At 36.4% G+C, this 6,191-nt stretch overlaps 1 pseudogene; it reads right to left on the reverse strand.

Annotated features, from left to right (window-relative positions):
• Window positions 1–878: 878 nt before the first annotated feature.
• On the reverse strand, window positions 879–1,337 carry LOC121030811 (40S ribosomal protein S11-like; annotated as a pseudogene).
• Between the last annotated feature and the right edge of the window lie 4,854 nt (window positions 1,338–6,191).

Raw genomic sequence — 6,191 nt, forward strand, 5'->3', positions numbered from 1 at the left:
TCATTTGCTTTGCCAGATGCTACTATTGAGGGAAACTGAGTAAAGGACATAAGGGTCTCCTCATATTATTTCTTACAATTGCATATAAATCTACAATTATCTCAAAATAAAAGTTTAACTTAAAAAAAATGTTCACCTGAATGTTAAGTATTTAACTGCATGTTTACATTTGGGGAAAATTTTACTTCTTAATTTTTATATTGCTTTAATTTTATGTCCAATTATATATTAGCTATAGACTCAGTATAATTTTTTTTTTTTTTTTTGCTTTTAGAAGAAAAGCAGTCATGGGGCGCCTGGGTGGCTCAGTCGGTTAAGCATCCGACTTCAGCTCAGGTCATGATCTCATGGTCCCGTGAGTTCGAGCCCTGCATCGGGTCTGTGCTGACAGCTCAGAGCCTGGAGCCTGCTTTGAATTCTGTGTCTCCCTCTCTCTCTGACCCTCCCCTGTTCATGCTCTGTCTCTCTCTGTCTCAAAAATAAATAAACAAAAATTTTTAATTAAAAAAAAGAAAAGCAGACAACAATATGGAAAAATATATAGAGAACACATAAATTATCAAAAAGTTTTTGTGAATAAACTATAAATTTCAGATGGTAGTAGATAGGATAGTTTAATACAGGTGTTTAAAAAGATACAGATATAAGGCAAGTATTGTAAACATGCTATGTACTATATACCTTTCAATGCCTTCCAGATTGTGGAGTATAATTAAATACCAAACACGGAAACCAATGTTCTAAGATTGGTCAGAGTTTGGAAGTCTTTTGGAAGCTTTCAAATGTCTCAAAAGTGTTTTATTTGGAAAACTCTTTTTTTTTTTTCTTGACTGGAAAAATAACTATCTTCTTTGGGGCGTGTGGGCAGCTGTCTAGTCTCAGAACTTCTGGAATCACTTCTTAGTGTCAGCATCCTTCGTGACTTTGAGCACATTGAAGCACACAGTCTTACTCAAAGGCTGGCACTCGCCCACTGTGACAGTGTTGCCGATCTGGTCATCCCTGAAGCAGGGGGACAGGTGCACGGACATGTTTTTATAGTATTTTTCAAAGCAGTCGTACTTTCAGATGTAGTGGAGGTAAGCTCAACGGATAACAGAGGTCCTCCACCACACCACAAAGTATCCACCCTCAGATGGAGACATTACCAGTAAAAGGGCATTTCTTGTCAGTGTAGTTCCCCTCAATGGCCTTCTTGGGCATCTTGAAGCCCAGACGAATATTTTTGTAGTATTGTGGGAACTTCTCCTTGCCAGTTTCTCCAAGCAAGACTGTCTTCTTATTTCAAAGATGGTTGTCTGTTTTAGGTAGACACGCTCAGTCTAAATGTTTGCCATCTTCCCAGTGGCCGGCGAAGAGGCAGAAAAAACCACCATAAAGAGTTTCCTTTTTTAAGAATCACTATATTATTTATTCATTGTATGTCTTTAATTTAAAGAATTAACTTTGGTAAACTTTTAAATTTTGTCAGTGTCAATACACTTCAAGAAGAAATCTTTATATCCCTTGCTGTGGGCTACTGTGATTTTGGAATTAGTATCTGGAAACCTATTTTCACTTTTTTTAAAGGTGTTAAAAATAAATCTTCTAGTCAGAAAAAAAAAAGCCTCATGGTTAAATGAATTAAACTGTCCTCTGTACCTAGCAGGCACCATAAATAATCCATTAAGAGTTTGGGGAACTTCATTTCCACATACCTTATATTATCTACCACATAGCAGATTTACTACATCACCCTGGGTCCTAAAAGACATGAAAGCTTCAAGGTCTGAGTCAATACAAATAGATACAGCAAAAGTTAGTTAGTTCAGGCATGTATTAACTAGGAGTTAACAATTGTTCTTCATCACATTCAATATGCTAATTTTTTGAGATGAAAAATATGTTTTCTGTTTGGAAAACTCAGAACTCATTTAAACTTAGTTTAAAATGTAAGAAGTCCATAGATAAAAATATTACTCAAAATAACAAGAGCAGAGAAAAACAAAACAAAAACAAACCAAACCTTGTAGCAAATTAAAATACCTACTGAAATCTTTTCTTCATGATTACATGAAAATCATATAAGAAAACTGAAGTACAGTAAGTATTATTTAAAAAAAAATGATTCATCGAGGGTGTTATCACTCTTTTAGAACAACAGTGCAATAACATTCTGAAGAGCAGGTAAAGATAAATTTTGGAAAGCCAAAACCAAAGTTCATCTAAGGAAAATGTAAGGAAATTCATAAACAGAAATGTTTTCAGCATTCCAAATACCCGTGTCCTTTAGTACCCTGGAACGTTGTATTGTTTCTTAAGTACTTTTAAAATTTCCCTGACCTACATGTACCTTCCTCTTAATAGCCTTATGAGGTGATTAGATAGAATAGTCATTATCACACCCATTTTTTTATTTAATTTTGATATTGTTCTTTTTTTTTTAATTGAGGTATAATTGACATAACATTGTATTAGTCTCAGGTGTACAATGTAATGATTCAATTTTGTATACAATGCAAATTGACCGCTACAATAAGTCCAGCTAACATCCGTCACCATGTATTTTTATAAATTTTTCTCTCACGGTGAGAACTTAAAAGATCTCTCCTAGCTACTTTCAAATATTCAGTACGGTATTATTAACTAAAGTCACCAAGCTGTACATTACATCCCCATGATTTATTCATTTCATAACTGGAAATTTGTGCCTTTGACTCCTTTACCCTTGTTGCCCACTCCCACCCCTACCTCAGGCAACCACCAATCTTTTTCTGTTCTCTGCATCTGTGAGCTCAGTTTTGTTTTATTGTTTGTTTGTTTAAGACTCCACATTTAAGTGAGATCTTGTGGTATTTATCTTCTTCTGTCTGCCTTATTTCACTTAGCACAATGCCTTCTGGGTTCATCCACGTTGTCACAAATGGCAAGATTTCATTCTTTTTTATAGATGAGTAATATCTGTGTGCGTGCACATGCCACATTCCACATCTTTATCCATTCATCCATTGATGCACATTTAGATTGTTTCCATGGTTTTGGCTATTGTAAATAATGCTGCAATGAACATGTAATCTGTCTTGCTGAGTTAGTGTTTTTGTTTTCTTTGGTAAATTTTATTTTCTTGGGGAATATCTGGATCATATATGGTAGCTCTATTTTTAATATTTTTGAGGAACCTCCATACTGGTTTCCACAGTGGATGCATCAGCTAGTGCTCAAGAATTCCCTCTTCTTCACATCCTCACCAACACTTGTTGATTTTGCCTTTTTGACAGTAGCCATTCTGTCAGATGTGAGGTGATATTTCATTGTGGTTTTGACGTGCATTTCCTTGATGATTAGTGATGTTGAATATCTTTTCATGTACTTGTTGGCCATCTGGATGTCTTGTTTGGAAAAAATATCTGTTCAGATTCTCTGCTCATTTTTTAAATCAGATTGTTTGGGTTTTGGCTATTGAGTTGTATGAATTATTTATATATTTTGGATATTAACCTCTTGTCAGATATATGATTTGAAAGTATTTTCTCCCACCTAATAAGTTCCTTTTCATTTAAGTGATGGTTCCCTTTTGTGTGTGGAAGGTTTTCAGTTTAATGTAGTCCTACTTGCTTATTTTTGCTTTTATTGACTTTATGTTTGGTATCAACACACCCATCTTAAATGAGAGAAAACTAAGAAGTTTGTCACTGAAAGACTGAGCCTGGAACCCAAATATTTTTATTCTAAACCTAATATCCCTTACAGCTCAAGGTGCTCTCAAAATTTTAGATACAGATAAAACAGTATGAGACAGCCTCAGGAACATTGAGGAAGCTTCAATTTCCTCAATATGTATTATGTGTTCCTCACAAAATGTTTTATCTGGCTCTTCTGAATAAACCCCAGAAGCATCCTCATTTATGAAACCTTTACCTGATAATAGGTGGCACATAAGTTTGTAAAACATAAAATATCATTAAAATGTTTTGAAATAATAGTTACTTCCTGGTTGATTTACTTCATGAATTTTTCTTTTGGGTATTAAGTACCATGTTGCTAAACGTCACGATCTTACTACTTAACCCCAAATTAAATCACACACAATTAAATTGACCCAGATCTTCAAAACATCGGGCACACCCAGATTCAGAAATGATATGCATTCATCAAACTTTAGAATTTCTTTAAAATATTGATTTCATACAAAGATAACAATCTTATCTAAGTAAAGAGCAATAAATGGGGTTTTGTGTATTAGTGATTCTGAGATAGGACTTTCAGTTACATTCACACATAGCACATATGTATTAAAATAAGCGTAGGTCATACAAGGTGTGAGATTGTACTCCTAACAATGATATTTGCTCGATTCCGTGTAATTTAATAGGCATTGAAAAGATGTGTATCAGTTCTTGCTTTAAGAATGCTTATTTAGGGGCGCCTGGGTGGCGCAGTCGGTTAAGCGTCCGACTTCAGCCAGGTCACTATCTCGCGGTCCGTGAGTTCGAGCCCCACGTCGGGCTCTGGGCTGATGGCTCGGAGTCTGGAGCCTGTTTCCGATTCTGTGTCTCCCTCTCTCTCTGCCCCTCCCCTATTCATGCTCTGTCTCTCTCTGTCCCAAAAATAAATAAACGTTGAAAAAAAAAAAAGAATGCTTATTTAAAAAAAAATTGATGTAATACTAGCCTGTTGAGCCTTTTTGTTTGTTTTTATATTCCCCTAGGACCCAAAATTGTATTTCATTTGCAAGAGAGACAGGGATAGTAGCATTTGTTGCTTACCTAAGTGCCCAACCACTTTATAAATTTTCTGCATTTTTTATTATATTTAAACATTCCAGTGATACCTGTCCCTTTTCCTTAAGAATGTTTCTTAACATATTATGGATCAATTTACCGAAAGAGTCAAGAGTCTATCTACTGGGAAAGCATTTCATTCTTTAGGTAGCTACAAAACATCACCACATTAACTCAACCCGTAGGTGGCCTCAAATCCTGAACAAAATTGCCACAGTGCTGTTTCTAAAAAGAGATAGATAGATCACCTGTCAGTATATGAGCAATGAGTATTGATGTGTATTATTCACTTTAATTGTTTGCCATCTAAGTGCCAGTTTCCACAGGTGGAGAGTTGGTGGGTAGGTACACAGGTACACAGGAAGGCTTGTGAAATGACAGCTGGCTGCTGCCGACTGCTCTGTGCCAGTTAACAGTTTTTCTGGAATTGATTGGAACGAATACATGGTGAATTTATCTTCTTAAGAAAATATGACAATCTGTTCTAGATAGATTTTAAAAACAAACAGGTGCTATCAGAAATATTTCCCAGGTGGAAAACATTTTGCCTAAAGGATAAAAAAATCTAAAAAGAGTGGTAATTTTTGATGCACTAAAATGACTTCTGTTAGTCACAAATAGTTATTTTTTATCCTGAATAATCCATATTAAATAAAAATTAAACAAGCAGTACCTCATGTGGGAAGCATCCAAAAATGATACCCACTCATTTTATGACTTCTTTGAATGTACTCTTTTTTAAAAGAGGAGGCGGGGGTGCCTGGGTGGCTCATTCAATTGAGCGTGTGGCTATTGGTTTCAGCTCAGGTCCTCATCTCACCACAGTTTGTGGGTCTGAGCCCAGCATCAGGCTCTGCACTGACAGTGTGGAGCCTGCTTGAGATTCTCTCTCCTCCTCTCTCTCTGCCCCTCCCCCACTCACACGCACGTTCACGCTCTCTCTCTCTTTTTTTTTCATTTATATATGAATTTTATTGTCAAATTGGTTTCCATACAACACCCAGTGCTCATCCCAAAAGGTGCCCTCCTCAATACCCATTACCCACCCTCTCCTCCCTCCCACCCCCCATCAACCCTTAGTTTGTTCTCAGTTCTCAACAGTCTCTTATGCTTTGGCTCTCTCCCACTCTAACCTCTTTTTTTTTTCCTTCCCCTCCCCCATGGGTTCCTGTTAAGTTTCTCAGGATCCACATAAGAGTGAAACCATATGGTATCTGTCTTTCTCTGTATGGCTTATTTCACTTAGCATCACACTCTCCAGTTCCATCCACGTTGCTACAAAAGGCCATATTTCATTTTTTCTCATTGCCACGTAGTATTCCATAGTGTATATAAACCACAATTTCTTTATCCATTCATCAGTTGATGGACATTTAGGCTCTTTCCATAATTTGGCTATTGTTGAGAGTGCTGCTATGAACATTGGGGTAC

Source organism: Herpailurus yagouaroundi, unplaced genomic scaffold (genome assembly GCF_014898765.1).
Source record: "Herpailurus yagouaroundi ecotype Mexico unplaced genomic scaffold, PumYag 140, whole genome shotgun sequence".
Classification (NCBI taxonomy): Eukaryota; Metazoa; Chordata; class Mammalia; order Carnivora; family Felidae; genus Herpailurus; species Herpailurus yagouaroundi.